Source organism: Marmota flaviventris, chromosome 2 (assembly GCF_047511675.1).
Source record: "Marmota flaviventris isolate mMarFla1 chromosome 2, mMarFla1.hap1, whole genome shotgun sequence".
Taxonomy (NCBI): Eukaryota; Metazoa; Chordata; class Mammalia; order Rodentia; family Sciuridae; genus Marmota; species Marmota flaviventris.
Genome location: NC_092499.1, coordinates 172,387,765 through 172,405,217, shown reverse-complemented (window position 1 = coordinate 172,405,217; position 17,453 = coordinate 172,387,765).

Genomic DNA, 17,453 nt, shown 5'->3' with positions numbered 1-17,453 from the left:
TACAATAGAGACAATAATAGCATTTACCCCTCAGGATTGTAGGGAGTTTTCAGTAAATTCATATATATGTATATTTGTGTGTTACCAGGGATTGAATCCAGGGATGTCCTACCACTGAGCTAACATCTCCACCCCTTTTATTTTATTTCAGAGGAAGATCTCACTAATTTTCCCAGGCTGGCTTCAAACTTAAAACCCTCCTGCCTCAGCCTCCCAAGTCACCGGGATTATAGGCATGTACCACTGCACCCAGCAGGGAATTCATGTATAACACAAGCATATATATATAACTTGTAATTAATGTGCTAATCAGATATTAAGGTACAATGTGTACATAGTAAGTGCTCTATAAGATAGAATGTGAAGTTTCAGTTTTTTAAAATACCACTTCTAAAAATTGTTTGAAATTCTCAACTCTGGCTCAAACTTCAAACTACAGGTTGAAGGAAAGTACCCTTCATTCCCAGGAAGGCCCTTTGTGCCTTCAAGGAGCACATGCTTAAAGGAAACACACTGTCCTCTGTTATGTAAATAAGAAATTCCTAACATTCATGGAGCATTTTTTAATGTGTCAGATACATTGTAAATTTATTTGCTAAAACATCCCCATGAGGTAGGTTATAGCATTATTGAAAGATGAGGAACTTGAAGTTGGCTTAGATAATAAAGTGAGTTTATTGGTTCACAAATTGAGAAATCCAGAATTCTTGATCCGGATGAGGTTGGGCAAGCATAGTTTGAGCCACTGGTAAAATCTTGTGATTACTTCTCACCTCCATTCTCCCAAATTGCTACAATCTCGCAAGCTTCTCCTTCTATCATCTTAAGATGTCTGTCAGTAGCTCAAGAGCCACATACATATCAATCACACCCAATAACAGAAAGCATCACTTCTGGGAGATCTTCTGATATAGTAGGGAAGCTTGTTTTTCTGTTCTAATTTAGAAATCAGTGTGGCTGGAAATGGAGAAAAAGATGATTTTTTTCCTGATATCTTAAGTCTGACACTGAGTCTGGAATAAATCACCCCAAAACTTCACTGGAAGATAGCAAAGGAATGTAGTCCCAGCAGTGTGGGAGGCTGAGATAGGAGGATCACAAGTTCAATGCCAACCTCAGCAACTTAGTGAAGCCCTAAAACAACTCAGCGAGACTTTGTCTCTAAATTTAAAAAAATAAAAATTTAAAATTAAAAAAATGTATATATATATATATATGTATATATAATATATGGCTGGGGATGTTGCTCAGTGGTTGAGCACTATTGGGTTCAATCCCTAGTACCCTGGTACAAAAAAAAAAAGTAAAGGGAAATCCCCGAAGGAAGTTGTTGCAGATTTGTATTCTGGAAAGGTGATTTTCAGATGGACAGTTATGAACAGTGTATTAGGGAGAGCCCTATAACTAGCAGCTGAGCAAAGGGTTGGGCAGAAGGAGAGAAATGTGAGGTAGCCTTAAAGAGGGCCCCAGTCAGGTGGGGTGACCCTTTGGAGGTATCCTGAGCTGGAGAAGGGTCAGTGGGAGTGTGAGGGCTGGCTCTTTCTGCGCTCCCTACCCCATGACCCAGGTATAATCTGTGGGACACTCAGGAAGAAGGGAGGCCCTGGGTGGGCAGCTCTTTTTAGAAGAAGGTAGTCCTAGAGAAGCATTCAGCTGTTGGCTGACACAATAGCTGGGACAATGAATCCCAGGGTGAAGAGGAATCTGAGCAGCATGTGCCAGTCATCAGGAAGCAGTTGTTAAAAATATTACCCAGCACTATGGCTTGAATAAAGTTTGTCCCCTCTAAAACTCATCTTGGGGCTGAGGATACAACTCAGTTGGTAGAGTGCTTGCCTTGCATGCACAGAGCACTGGGTTCAACCCCCAGCACCACACACAAAAAAACCAACTCATCTTGAAATTTCCTCCCTTTATGAGATATTAAGAGATGGAACCAAGAGTAACTTTTAAGAACTGATCAAGGGTCTGCCCTCATGAATAGATTAATCCATTCATGTGATCCATGGATTAACAGGTTGATGGATTATCCTGAGAGTTGGTGAGCTGTAAAGGCCTGTTAAGCCAGTTCTCTGGCACGCTGTGCTGTCTCACCATGTGGTGCCCTTGGAACAGAACTGTGAGCAGCCCAAATAACCCTCTTTTCTTTCTTTTTCTTTTTTCTTTTTTGGTACTAGGGATTGAACTCAGGGCACTCAACCACTGAACCACATCCCCAACCCTATTTTGTATTTTATTTAGAGACAGGATCTCACTGAGTTGCTTAGCACCTCGCCATTGCTGAGGCTGCCTTTGAACTCTCGATCCTCCTGCCTCAGCCTCCTGAGCCTCTGGGATTACAAATGTGCACCACTGAGCCTGGCCCCCTCTTTTCTTTAAAGCTTACCCAGTCTGTGTTATTGTATTAACTAACAACAAAAAAAGCAGACTAGCACGACTGCTTCTAAGAGGCAAAGCTCAGAGGTGATCTCAGATCTTCTAGATGCTATTTGCTAACTGTTCAGTGTGTGCTGATTTTCACATTCTGACTTGCTGTAGGGCATTTCTGGAAAGACTCCAAGACACCCAGTCTCCTAAGTAGCAGCTGTCCATCCATGTGTATCATGTGAATACCTAAGAGGGCCAGACACAAGGAGGAAATGATGATACACCTCATTGGGTGGTTAAGGAGACAAGATGTCTGGTCAGACTCTCACCATAGAACTGTCCACTTTGAACAAATGAGGAATGTGAAGAACATGGAAAGGTTGCAGAGAAGTCACTACAATGATAAATGTTTCTCTGAATCAGCACAGTCAGGAAGAGGAAAGACTAGCATTAAGGAAGGCCTTGCTGATCTCTCAAGATCTTCTCTTTATCCTATGATGCAAAATTTAGTGTGCACAAGTATAACATTTGCAATTACAGCTTCTTTCTGGCAAATGTGCCAGATTATTACTGGCAAAATAATCAAAATCCTACAAATACTATGCTCGTTTTTATCTCAGCTGTTTTAGGTGTTCATGAATAATGATAATAAAATCACAGAGATTGGAAGAAACACCCCGGAAGCTCCAAAACTCCTGAAGTCAGGGTACAACCCAGATCCAGCTTAAGAAGATGGGACCACAGAAGTTGCATCCAGTAAACCACTTAATCGCGTCTGGTTCCCAAGGCAACAGACACAGAAACAGCTCCACTGAACAAGACTGAATATGATCAATTGCCAACACGGAAATATAAATCCTGCCCTGTTCTCTCATTTTTCCGCATTTCTTTCTCTGACATGTTCCGTGTTACTAAGTGGGATGTGGAGGACTCCTTGGGTCTCCCTCTGTCTGTAGTCACCAAATTCCAAGGGCAAAATCCCCTCTCTGCTGTGTTTTCAGTGTAGAACACAGAAGTGTGGGAGGGGAAAGCATTGCATACATCCTAAAAGGCAAGGATAGTGATTTCAAATTGTTCCTTTCCCATCCATGTCCCTCACTAAGAGCTCTGGTTTTTCTCTCAGGCAGTGATGCTTTTTTTGGTTGGATTAAAATCAGAGCATATTTGTGTTCAAGAGCAAAAAAGATTTCCTAAGTAACAGGGAAGCTATTTTTAGAGGATCTCAGGAGGGGGAAGATCTCAGAATCCACCTAAACTTAGATTTGGGACAGAGTGTCTCCTAGGGACATAGTCTGCATGTGCACAAACATTTTGCCCCTCTGACTACAGACTCCCTGTGCTGTTCTTGAGTGCCACCTGGAGAGCCAAACATCCTTTCCCTTCCCTCCATTTAAGTACAGCACCTTAGCCAGGCATGGTGGCATAAGCTTATGATCCCAGCTACTTGGGAGGCTGAGACAGCAATTTCAGGGTCAGCCTGGGCAACTTAGTGAGACCTTGTCTTAAAATAAAATGTTTTAATTAAAAAATTTTTTGATGGAACCCAGGGCACTCCATCTTTGAGCGACATCTCCCAGCCCTTTTATTTTTTGTTTTGAAGCAGGGTCTCACTAAGTTGCCCAGACTGGCCTTGAACTTGTGATCCTCCTGCCTCAGCTTCTTAAGTCACTGGTTAAAAAAAAAAAAAAAAAAAAAAAAAAATTTAAAGGGCTGGGGATGTAGCTCAGTGACAGAGCACTTGCCTAGCATGCATAAGACCCTGGATTAAATCCTCAGTATTAAAGAAAAAAAATAATTATCAGTTTTCTTTTTCTTTATAAGAGAGATAATATTTAATATTTATTTTTTGGTGGACACAACATCTTTATTTTTTATTTTTATGTGGTGCTGAGGATCAAACGCCAGCGCCCCGCACATGCCAGGCGAGCACGCTACCGCTTGAGCCATATCCTCAGCCCTCCTTATCAGTTTTCTAGCTCTTTAAGAGCCCTATATTAGCCAGACACAGTAGGGCATGACTGTAATCCCAGCAGCTTCGGAGACTGAAGCAGGAGGATTGCAAATTCAAAGCCAGCCTCAACAACTTAAGTGAGGCCCTAAGCAACTTAACAAGACCCTATCTCAGAAGAAAAAATAAAAAGGGTGGGGATGTGACACAGCAGTTAAGCATCCTGGGTTCAGTCTCCAAAACAAAACAAAACAAAACAAACACACCAAAAAATCCCCCTACACTACAATTAGGTCAGGTTGTGCTGAAAATCACCACATTCTTGGTATATCTGACTGAATGAGGTAGCTTTAAAGGAAACAATGTCAATATTCATGAATTTTTGGTTAAGGTTTGATTTATAAATATAAATGTGGACTATGAATTTGTATCCCAAGTTTGTGATCTGGGACGAATACTTTATAGTTGAATCATTTTGGTAAGAGATAAGCTATGGATTAATGTTATATATAATAATTCCATGGAAAAAGTTAAGTATTATTTTGCAATTGTAGACATTGAATTGTGACTCAAAACATTTTTTTCTATTTTTTTGGGGTACAAGGGATTAAATTCAGGGACACTCGATCACTGAGCCACATCCCCAGTCTTATTTTGTATTTTATCTAAAGACAGGGTCTCACTGAGTTACTCAGGGTCTTGCCATTGCTGAGGCTGGCTTTGAACTCGTGATCCTCCTGCTTCAGCCTCCTGATCAAAACAAATTTTTCTTCCCACTGGAGATTGAACCCAGGGATGCTTTATCACTGAGCCATATCCCCAGTCCTTTCTATTTTTTTTTTTTTTTTTAAATTTTGAGACAGGGTCGTGCTAAATTGCTTAGGGCCTTGCTAAATTGCTGAGTCTGGCCCCAAACTTGCAATCTTCCTGCTTCAGTCTCCCAAGTAGCTGGTATTATAGGCATATGCCATCATGTCTAGCATAAGTAAACTATTAAAATTAAGTATGAGACCTAGAAGAAAAAAAATAGAATAGTAGTCACTAGAGGCTAGGAAGGGTAGGGGGTTGGGGGTGGGTAGAGGAAATTTGGATAACAGATACTAAAATACAATTAAGAGGAACACATTCTAGTGTTCTACTACACAGTAGGGTAGCTATCAATTACAGCAATTTATTATCTTTTTTCTAAAATATGACTTTGTAGAAAATGTGAAGTCTGTTGGTAACACATGTGCTTTATTTATTTGTTTATTTTGCAATGCTGGGGGATGGAACCCAGCACCTCCCGCTTTCGAGGCCAGAACACTACCACTGAGCAATATCCCCAGCCCTGTTATCTTTGATAAAGAACTAGAAGAGAGGAATTCTAAAGCTCTTGGCACAAAGAAATGATAAATGTTTAAGGCACTAGAAATACTAAGTATCCTGATTTTATTATTATACATTATTAGTATGTATCAGATGATCATATTGTATTCCATAAATATGTACAGAGATTTTGTATCAACTGAAAGTTTAAAAATATTTATGAGACAATTAGGGGAATTTATTTGAGGATTTCCATCTCAAGCAAGATCAGATGATAGGTGTATGAGGATTTATGGTACTATTCTGTCTGCCATGGTTTATGGTAAGCATAAAAAGCATATATTGCCAGCCCTGAGGTTTATCTGGGGAGGGGTCCTCTAAACTGAGGCCTCAAGGATGAGGGGAGCTAGCAGGCACAAACTGAGGGTGAAGGGATGAGATATGAGGTGTAGGTTGGGTAAGTGTTTTAGGTAGAGGAGATCACAGGCCTGAAGGTGAAGGAAGAGTTAGCTTCTTGGGACTGATAGAAACTCAGTAGGATTTCATTGACATTTAGCAAGAAAAGAGGATGAGCAATGGAATCAGAGGTTCTTAGGCAACAATAAAGGGCTGAGCATTCTCTCAAGAGCAATGGGAAACCAGTGAGCAAGGGAATCACCTGACTTAAGTTATAGTTTAAAAAACTTACTCTTGAGCTTCACAATCCCAAAGAAGTCCTAACTTTAGAAGTCCTCCTTGAGAACCCAGCCCTTCTCATTTTGATCTATAGATCCTTACTTGTTAACTATTGCTTCATGCAAGATGGCTTCTATGGTAGGTAAATTTCAAGTTCCATGCAGAGACAAGGAGAGGGGCTGCTTACTCTTTCCTATGGACTGAATGTATCCCTCAGTATTTATAGGTTGAAACCCTAGTACTCATCAGTGTCTGTATTTGGAGACAGGGATTTTAGGTGATAATTCAACGAGGTCATTAGGATAGATCCTAACCTGAAAAGATTGGTGGCTTCCTAAAAGAGGAAGAGGGTGAGAGATTGCTCTATTTGTTTGCATATAACAAGGAAAATCCATGTGAGCACACAGTGAGAAGATGCTCAATCTGTAAGCTAAGAAGAAAGCTCTCCTCAGAACCCAACCATGCTAGTGCTTTGATCTTGAACTTCCAGCCTCCAAAACTGTGAGAAAATACACTTTTTGTTGGTTAAGCTACTCAGTCTATGGTATTTGTTAGGACAACTAAGAAATTCTCCTAAATCCCTCTCTTTCCAGATAATATGGGTTGGAATAAAGCTTTGACACTTCAAAAGCTTTTAATCCACTGACCTTGATTAGTCATTAAAGATCATCAACATTAAATCCTCATTATGATAAAAGTTTCATATTTATTGAGTAATACCTCCCCATGATCTCACTTTTCACACTTTCAGTTACCCATGATCAAATACAGTCTGAAAATATTAAATGAAAAATTCCAGAAATAAATAATTAATAAATCTAAAGTTGCATGCCATTCTGAATAGTATCATGTAATCACTAGCCATACCGCGCTGTCATGCCCAGGATGTGAACCATCACTCTATCTAATGTGTCTAAGCTGTGTATGCTACCCTTCCTTTAGTCACTTAGTAGCCATCTCAGTTATCACATTGACTTGTGGTATTATAGTGCTTGTGTTCTAATAATCCTTTTTACTTAATAATGGCCCCAAAGCATAAGAGTAGTGATGCAGAGAGGTAGCACCACGGCATAAAACATGGAAGGGCAGATTAATTTTGTTACTGTATGGTAATGCTTCAGGACATGTAGGGAAAACATAGTATATATATTCAGAACTATCCAGGCATTCAGGTACCCACCAGGAGTCTTGAAATGTATTCCCCAAGTATAAGAGGAAACTACTGTATTTGCAAGAAATCTTCTCTACTATGGTGAAGGCAAACTATAGTAGGAGGAGATAGTTCTACTACAGCAATAAATGCATATCATAATCTGATATTGCTATATTTATTTATTTCTCTAGTTCCCATCCTGGGTTTACAGAAAAGACACAGCTGAGATTTATAGGGTTCTTTCCTACTTGAAAGATTACAATCATTATATCAACATGCAAGTGCTGACTCCCAGGGCTGAATGAGCTACATGTGGTATTCAGGGCATGTGTTTATAAGAAGCTAGGCTTTGTTTATATTGATGCAATATAATATTATCTTCTGCTGGCTGCCTTTCATAGACAAGGCAACTGTTCAAAACAAATTGCCTGGCAAATGACGGTCTTTGCAAATTTGGACATGATTGCTTATGTTGACTATCAATCTCCTACACTACTGACTACCAAAGTATGTTTCTTTGCAAATTCTCTCAGTCTGAGGAAAAGAGCCTTTTAAGAAAGAGGGTGAGCCAGGCACTGTGGTGAATGCCTGTAATTCCAGAGACTTGGGAGGCTGAAGCAGAAAAAAAAAAAAAAATCTCAAGTTCAAGGCCAGCCTTGGCAACTGAGAGACTGAGTCTCAAATTACAAAATAAAAGTAGCTCAGTGGTAGAGCACCCCTGGGTTCAACACCCAGTGGCTCTGGGGAAAAAAAAAGAAAGAAGGAAAGAAGGAAGGAAGGAAGGAAGGAATAAAGGAAGGAAGGAAAGAAAGAAGGGATGAAAAGGAAAGAATTAAAAGCATTATCCTCTTTGGTAAGATCCAAGAGGACCCAGGGACTTCTCCCACCAACTCCTGCAGTAATGGACCACCTTTGGCAGTCCTTTATTTTGGATATTACATCTTCTATAATAGCTTTGTGATAATATTATTTTATGAATATGCATAATATATATGTATGTGTATATACATGAATCTATATGGATTTGTTCCATGAGAGTTCAACTCAAAAACTGTCAATTTTTTGTTTATTCCTAAATGAAATTAAATCTGGCTCAACTTCTATTGGCTTTAAAAAAATTCAATCCTAAGATTTCGGTGAAGAGGCCCCTTCACACTCCCTTAGGATCATATTAGCACCCAGGGATTACACAGTCCATACACTTTGCCATCTGATCCATTGAGATAGATAGGATTCCACTACTTCCTTCCAGTATCTCCTCCTCTCAAGTTTGAGTGGGGGGTCCTTGCCAAGGCTTTTATTCCCCCTATTTGGTATTGAAGATTGAATCCAGGGGTGCTTTATCACTGAGCTATATCCCCAGCCCTTTTTATTTTTTGTATTGAGACAGGATCTCACTAAGTTGCTGATGTTGGTCTTGAACTTGCTATCCTCCTGCCTCAACCTCTGGAGTCGCTGGGATTATAGGTGTGCATCACTGAACCCATCCTGCTTCTTGCCATGGGTCTTGAGAAACACTCAGGGCCCCAAACTATTTCCATACATGTGGCCATCCCACTCAGAGACACTAACTGCAGAGCTGAAAACCTTTCCTGTCAGTTTTTAGGGGCACCAATACCATCCATTTACTCTGCCCTCATCCTTGTGCAGTATGACTCTACCCTTCAACAATCTCATTATTACTATGTCCACTCATAATACCAAAGAAGATATGTCAAAGCCAGGGCATGTATGGATATGGCATGGATGCTCTTCTAATGGAGAAACTTCCTTCCTATGGTCTTTCTTCTTGTGAAATAAGAATGAGAAAGTGGCCTTGTTGGTGGAGGAGCACACGGATTGGTGCCAAGTGATTTGGGTTTGTAATATCAACAGCAGAATGAAGTCTTCCAGGAATTCCAGGAGCCTTGCAGCTAGAGTAGATGGAGACCCTGTAGTCCATGGGCTACTGCATTCCCCAGTCCAAGAGGCACCTGAGCTTCCATGCTGTCCTTTCACAGAATGAGCTCACACTATGCCTGATAATTGTTCTGGCTCTGACAGATTGCTCCTTGCTTTGATGAGAGACCGAAGACCAGGTGTAACTTTGTCTTGCTACCCTGACCTATGGATCTTACCTTTTCAACAAATAAATCCTTTCCCCCAATTAGTGCTATTTAGGTGAAATGTGCCCAATCTATTGTAGAAGGAATGGAAGCCCCTAAAGGGCCCAAGGTGAGGCAGCACATCATGGAGGAAGGGCCCAACATAAGAAAGCTGCTCAGCTTATGGTAGGCTCAGGAAGGAGGGGGTGGGGCACAGGGAAGATGCACTCTTCTAGGGCATGTTCTAGTGACCCACCTCCTCCAGCCATGCCCGTCTGACTACATTACCACCCAGTTAGTCCATTCAAAGTAGGACTGATTAGGTTAACGCTCTCACAATTTAATCATTTCATCTTTGAATATTTTTGCATTAATAGGAGCTTTTGGGGGACACCACATATCCAAACCATACTGGGACCCATCAGGTGCCACAGATAAATTTCAACACATAGTTAGGTGTGAGATAATCAAAAAAGCATGAAGCATAGGTGAACATTTAATGGTCACCCAGAGTCTATCTCTGTTTTACTGATAATGTATTTGGAGTATGCATTAGCCCTCTAACACTTATCATTCATTTCCCCATTCTGGAAAGCCATTTAGCAGCAAGAATATAGGGTCAGGAATCTGAGCCTCAAGAACTTTGTTTCTACGAGTTTTCAAAACTTGAGGGACTCTTTTGGAATTCAGGAGTACTAAAAGTGTTTTGAGCACATATTCCAAACGCATTTTCCTTTGCCTCTCTGTAGAAGTTACTGTGTATATGAATTATTCATGCATTTATTGCTGTTAGCAACCCAATCCTTTTATTTGGTGATGATTCTGTGAGTCAGCCTTTGGATTGGGATACACTGGTAGTTCTGATGCTTTCACCTGGGGTCATTCTGGTAGGTAGAATAATGGTCTCCGCAAGGATGTTGACACTCTAATCCCTGATGTTAAGCCTGTGCGTGTTATACTGCATGGTGAAAGGGACTTTGAAGTTACAATTAAGTTTATAGACCTTTGAATAAGGAGATTATCTTGGATGGTCTATGTGCGTTCTTTGTAATCATACAAATGCTTAAAAGTAGAAGAGGAAGAACTAGGTGCTATGATGCACCCTGTAATCCCAGCGACCCAGGAGGCTGAGCCAAGAGGATCACAAGTTCAAGACCAGACTCAGCAATTTAGTGAGACCCTCAGCAACTTAGTGAGACTCTGTCTCAAAATTAAACCAACAAACAAACAAAGGACTGGGACTGGGGATATGGCTCAGCGGTAGAGTTCCAGGGCTATTTTCCCAGTACAAAAAAAAAGTAAAAGAGGAAAGCAAAGCAGAAAAAATTTGTCAAAAGTTACTACAGAAGAATGGAAGGAGAGGCAGGAAGCCCTGGAAGCGTGAAAAGGACTTGTGCCATTGCTGGCTTGAATCAGAGGAAGGGAAAGAAAGGCCAAGGAAACAGAAGACCTCCTTAAACTGGGAACAGCCCTCACTGACAGCCGGCAAGGAAATAGGACTCAGTCCTGAAATTGAAAGGAATGAACAACAGCCTGAATGAGCCAAGGAACAGATTCTGCCCATGAGTCTTCAGAAAGGAAAGCAGGCCTGCTGACACCTTGAGTGTAGCCTGCTGAGACCTGCCTTGGACTTATAAACTATGAACTGAGAAATGTGTGCTACTTCAAAGTGCAAAATCTCTGGTAGTTTGTCATAGCAGCAATCGAAAGCCAATACAGCCTCTCGTGTTGCTGCAATTGGGTAGGATTGGAGCTCAGTGGGTGCCAACTCTCAATTGAACCACTCTCTTTATATCATCTCATACTCAAAGAGACTAGCTGGGGTTACTTTTCCTGGCCTCCTCAAGATAACAAGAAGGTAAGAGAAGTAGCTTCAAAGGTACCTGACAAACTGCTCAGAACTCTCACAATATTACTTCTGCTATATTTTATTTGTTACAAAGTCTGTCCAGATTCAAAGAGATAGAGAAATGTTCTCCATCTCTTGATAGGAGAAGGTACAAAGTCACATCGGAAAAGGGCAAGGTTAGGAGGAATCTGTGACCATTTTTCACTGTCATATATGAAGAGTCCTGTGCCATAGGATGTCAAGAGAGACTTTTTATGCTGTCAATCTTGGCACTAGGGTGCAGAATTGAAAAAAATAAGCGCAAAGTATCTCATAGTCTAACCTGTGGGCTAGATGCCTCTGTCTAGGTTCTTGCTCGCCACAGTCCACCTCTTCTCTTCGTCCTCACTTCTCAGATAACATTAGAGTATTGGAGGGTGGTATTGGGAGTAAATGGACGAGTGGAGAATAGAGTGGAGAAGGTATGCCTTTCTCCTCTCTCTAAAGCAAGTAACTTGCCGGGCGTGGTGGCACACGTTTGTCATCCCAGCAATGGGGAGGCTGAACCAGGAGGAATGCAAGTTCAAAGCCAGCCTTAGCAACTTAGTGAGGCCCTAAGCAACTTAGCGAGGACCTAAGCAACTTATTGAGACTGTGTCTCAAAATAAAATAAAATAAAATAAAATAAATTAAAAAGGGCTAAGATTGTAGTTCAATGGTAGAACACCCCTGGGTTCAATCCCTAGAATGATTAATGAATAAATAAATACATAAATAAGACTAGAAATGCAGCCTAGTGGTAAAGTACCCCTGGGTTCAATCCCCAGTACCAGAGGAGAAAAGGGGGAGGAGAGGAGGAAAGGGAAAAAAGAAAAAAAAAGCAAACAAATAAGAAGGCTCAAAGGAATTCACTTAAGGAATAATGCTTGGTTTTTCTGTTAGCTTCCTGTTACTTAAAAAAAAAAATCTGAGATTGTTAACATAAAAGGAGGAATCGTTTATTTTAGCTCCTGATTTCAAAAGATTCAGTCCCTGGTCATTTGACCCTGTCATTTTGGGCTATGATGACATAGTAAATCATGGTGGGAGTTGGCAGAGGAGGCCTGTGTGCTTCGTGGCAGCTAGGAAGCAAAGAGAGAGAGGGAGATACTGGGATTCCAAGTCCCCTTCAAAAGTATGGTCCCAATGACTTAAATACTTCCCAGTGCGTCTTACCTTTTAAAGCTTCTCCACCTTCCAATAGGACCACAGGCTGGAGACCAAGTCTTCAACACATGGGCTTTTGAGCACATTCAAATCTAAACCATAGCAGGCTTACAGGAAGGAATCCAGGTTGCCCAACTAGGAATCTGTAGGGGGTCCTGATAATGGAAGTTCATCCATTCATTATAAAAATGTTTCTTGACCTTCTACTATACATGCACTGTTTTAAGTTCTGGAAATTCAGCTGTAAACAAAACAGCTCTTTAGGAGCTTTCATTCTACTGGGAAAAACAAAACAAAACTATAATAAGACAAATAAATAAAATGCATAGAATATTTTAGACAAATGCTATAAGCTCTCATAGAATATTTTTCTTTTTTTATAATTCTTTTTTTTTTTTTGAGAGAGAGAGAGAGAGAATTTTAATATTTATTTTTTAGTTTTCGGCGGATACAACATCTTTGTATGTGGTGCTGAGGATCGAACCTGGGCCACACGCATGCCAGGCGAGCACGCTACCTCTTTAGCCACATCCCCAGCCCAATATTTTTCTTCTTCTTCTTCTTCTTATTATTATTATTATATACCAAGGATTGAACCCAGGGGTGTTTTACCACTGAATCTCATTCCCAGCCCTTTTTGTTTGTTTATTTTTAAAATTTTGAGACAAAGTGTCAGTTGCTTAGGGCCTCACTAAATTGCTGAGTCTGGTCTTGAACTTGCATTCCTCTTGCTTCAGCCTCCTGAATCCCTGGGATTACAGATGTGCACCATCAAGCCTGGCTCTCATAGAATATTTTAGATTGAGACAAAGGTTGAGGGGAAACAGTTAATGTGGGGAAGAGAGGAGCTGACAGTTTAGGCGAAGAGGCCCAGGTGGGGACTCACTGTGAAGAAGAACAGGTGAAGACCTGAAGGAGGTGGAGGAGTGATCCAGGCAGTCATGTAGAGCAAGAACTTTCCAGGACGGGAGGGCGGAAGTACAATTGTCCTGAGGCAGACATGTGCCTGGCACAGACCAGAAACAGTGAAGAGGAGGCGTGTCTGGAACAGAGCTGGCGATGGAGAGAGTATATGTGGCGCAGGGAGGCTCTGAAAAGAACTGTGGGTGTCAGAATTTTTTTTATAAATTGTGATAACATTACGCATAATATAAAAATCGCGTCTAAACCATTTGCAGAATATGTGCTTTAGCTCTGTTAAGTCCCTTCACAATGTTGTATAACTGATCTTCGAAATTTTTTATCTCAAGCTGAACTCTGTATGCATTAAACAGTGTCCCCACTCCCAGTCCACCTCCCTGAGGCTCCAGCAACCACCAGTGTATTCTTGCTATAAATTTGTATTCTAAATACCTCAAAAAAATGGGAACATACAGTATTCGTCCTTTGGTGGCTGGCTGATTTCACATAGCAAGGTATCCTCTAGTTTCATCCGTGTTGCAGAGAGTGTCAGAATCTCCTTCCTTTCTAATGTTGAATAGTATTCCATTGGACATACATAGTGCATTTTTTAAAAGCCCTTCATTGGGCTTGGGTGGTGGCTCAGTGGTAGAGCGCTTGCCTAGCACATGTGAGGCACTGGATTCCATCCCCGGTATCAAAAAAAGAAAAAAGCCCTTCATCTTTGCATGAATTTGGGGGTTGCCTCCACCTTTTGACTGTTGCAAATAATGCTGCTGTGAACAAGGGTGTACCAACATCTCTTTAAGACCCTGCCCTCAATTTGGGGGGTATATACACAGAAGTAGAATTCCTAGATCATTTGATTATTTTATGTTTAATGTTTTTGAAGAATGTTTTGGAAGAATAATTTCCATAGTGACAATCCCACCAAGAGCACACAAGGTTCCAATTTTTCCACATCCTTGTCAACACTTGCTACTTTCTCTCTCTCCCTCTCTTTTTTTTTAATATTTATTTTTTAAGCTATAGGTGGATGCAATATCTTTATTTTATTTTTATGTGGTACTGAGGATTAAACTCACACCCAGCCCCTTCCTTTCTTTTTTTCCTCCCTTCCTTCTTTCCTTCTAGCTGGTGGCTACCCTAACTGGTGGCGCATGCCTGTAATCCCAGGGCTCCGGAGACTGAGACAGGAGGATTGCAAATTCAAAGCCAGCCTCAGCAATGGTGAGGCACTAAGCAACTCAGTGAGACCTTGTCTCAAAAATAAAACGGGTTGGGGAGGTAGTTCTCAGTAGTAAAGCACCCCTGAGTTCAAGCCCCAGTACTAAAAAATAAATAAATAAATGAAAAAGAAAGAAAGGGAGACTAGAACAGGAAGCCCACTTTCATCTCTTGTCCATCCTTCTTTTCCAACTCACCTTGGAACAGCTTTATCTTCTTCATCTAACCACATCCAACACTATGACCCTGAAAAGCTCCTGAGTTTATATGTGAGAACCCCAGCTTCCTGCAGGCACAAACCAACATCCTATGTCCCAGTATAAAATCCTAAGGAACAACAATTCATTAGTGCCACCTACAACTCAGAGCATTGATCTCCAAGATATATAAAGAATTCAAAAAAACTTAATACCAAAAATCATATAACTAAATCAATAAGTGGTCAAAGGAAATGAACAAGCACTTCACAGAAGAAGAAATAAGATTGGTCAACAAATGTATGAAAAAAAAAAGTGCAACATCATTAGCAATTAGAGAAATGTAAATTAAAACTACACTGAGATTTCATCTCACTTCAGTCAGAATGGTAACTACCAAGACTACAAGAAACAGTAAATGTTGGAGAGGATGTGGGAAAAAATGTAGACTCATACATTGCTGGTGGCACTGCAAATTGATGAAACCACTATGGGAAGCAATATGAAGATTCCTCAGAAAACTTGGAATGGAACCATCATTTGACCCAGTTATCCCACTCCTTGGCATATACTCAAAGGACTTAAAACCAGTGTACTATAGTGACACAGCCATATCAATGTTTATAGTAGCTCAATTCACAATAACTAAACTATGGAACCAACATAGGTGCCCTTCAAGAGATTAATAGATAAGGAAAATGTGATATATACATAATGAAATATTACCTAGCTATAAAGAAGAATGCAATTGTGGCATTTGCAGGTAAACAGATGGAACTGGAGACTATCATGCTAAGTGAAATAAGCCAATCCCCAAAAAACAAAGGTCAAATGTTCTCTCTGATATGCAGATGCTAACACAGAGTAAGGAGGGGGGAGGGAAGGATAGAAGTTCACTGGATTAGACAAAGGGGAATGAAGGGAAAGGAGGAGGGATGGGAATAGATGTAGAATGAATTGGACATAACTTTCCTATGTTCATTAAGCATACATATTACTTGTGTAACTCCACATCATGTACAACCACAAGAATGGAAAGTTATACGCCATATATGTATAATATGTCAAAATACATTCTACAGTCATGTATATCTAAAAAAAATAAAAATAAAATTTTTAAAGTGGAAAAAAAAAGAATCCAATTGGTACATTCAGATACCCAGCTTAGGTTCAACCAGCTATAGCCAGATATTGGGAATGGATTGAATAAACATGCTACAGATGTCCCCATGAAGCAGATTGAGATGCAAAAATGTACATGTATCAGGTCCAAGATGGCTATAGTTAGACTACCTCACCAAGATTTCTAACTAACTATGTTTTTGAATGTAGCCAAAGTCATTAACATCCTGATTCAGCAAATGTACTCAAGGTCAAAAATATCTGCTTGTAAGCAAGTGCTCACTTACATAACCTGTTGGCACTGGGCCTTTTTATTCAGCCTACACATAAAAAAGGCCAACTGGAAAGGCTTGGGGTTGATGCCACCTTGAATAAAGCATATCTACAATCTTAACTGCACCTTGCATCTTCTTTCACCTGCTGGGATCCTGAATCCTTTTCCCAGGGTCTGGGCCCCTGAAGAACAGCATGCACAAAGTTTATTTGGAAGACATTGCAGGAAGCACCTGCAGGGAGTAGGAAAACAATATAGGCAAAGAAAGAAAACCACCAGTACACTAGTTAAGAATTGGCTACTGCTGTCAGGCATGGTGGTGCACACCTATAATCACATTGACTTGGGAGACCAAAGCAGGAAGATTCTGAGATAGAGGATAGCCTTGGCAATTTAGTGAGACCCTGTCACAAAATAAAAATAAAAAATAAAAAGGACTGGGGATGTAGCTCCATATGGAGAACCACTGGGTTCAATTTTCTGTAATGAAGGGAGAAAAGAAAGAAATGAAGGAGGGAGGGAGGGAGGGAGGAAGGGAAGGGAAGGGAAGGGAAGGGAAGGGAAGGGAAGGGAAGGGAAGGAAGGAAGGAAGGAAGGAAGGAAGGAAGGAAGGAATGGAGGGAGGGAATGGGCCATGAGCCATTGGGGCTCAATCTCACTGAGTTTGTCCAAGGGAGTATGAAGGCCTGCTGGAGGGGCGAGGTCATTGTGATATTTATCCACCAGTTCCCATCTGTCGTTGGCTGAGGGCTGTTCCCAGAAGTGTTAATTCCCCGCCATGCCCCTGAGTTAGTGCAGGTGGAATGTCCAGGTGTTTGCATCAAGAAGCAGTCAGTGTAAGTTATGAGCACCATATGGTCAAAGCACCAATAACGCCTACAACAGATGTCACTAAGGGGAACTCACGGGGCATAGTTAAAAATACAATTGTAGGATGCCAGACATGGTGACACATGTCTGTAATCTCTGCCATTTGGGAGGCAGAAGGATCTCAAGTTCAAAGCCAGCCTCAGCATCTTAGCCAGGCTCTAAGCAAGTTAGTGAGACCCTGTCTCAAAAAAAAAAAAAAGTGCTGGGGATGTAGCTCAGTGGTAAAGTGCCTTGGGTTCAATCCCTAGTACCTCCTCCCAAAATGTTTATATTTATAAATAAAAAAACAAACAA